The sequence below is a fragment of the Colobus angolensis genome, unplaced genomic scaffold (assembly GCF_000951035.1).
Source record: "Colobus angolensis palliatus isolate OR3802 unplaced genomic scaffold, Cang.pa_1.0 Scaffold799, whole genome shotgun sequence".
NCBI lineage: Eukaryota > Metazoa > Chordata > Mammalia > Primates > Cercopithecidae > Colobus > Colobus angolensis.
This window is the reverse complement of record NW_012121809.1, coordinates 20507-20763: the sequence shown is the minus strand read 5'-3', so window position 1 is coordinate 20763 and position 257 is coordinate 20507.

Here is a 257-nt window from a genome sequence, read left to right as displayed (position 1 = left end):
GAGAATAATGGTTTCCAGCTTCATCCATGTCCCTGCAAATGTCATGATCTCATTCCTTTTTATGGCTGCCTAGTATTCAATGGTGTATATGTATAACATTTTCTGTATCCAGTCTGTCACTGATGGGCATTTGGGTTGATTCCATGTCTTTGCTATTGTGAATAGTGTGGCAATGAACATATGCATGCAAGTATCTTTATAATACAAGAATTTATATTCCTTTGGGTATATACCCAGTAATGGCATTGCTGGGTCAA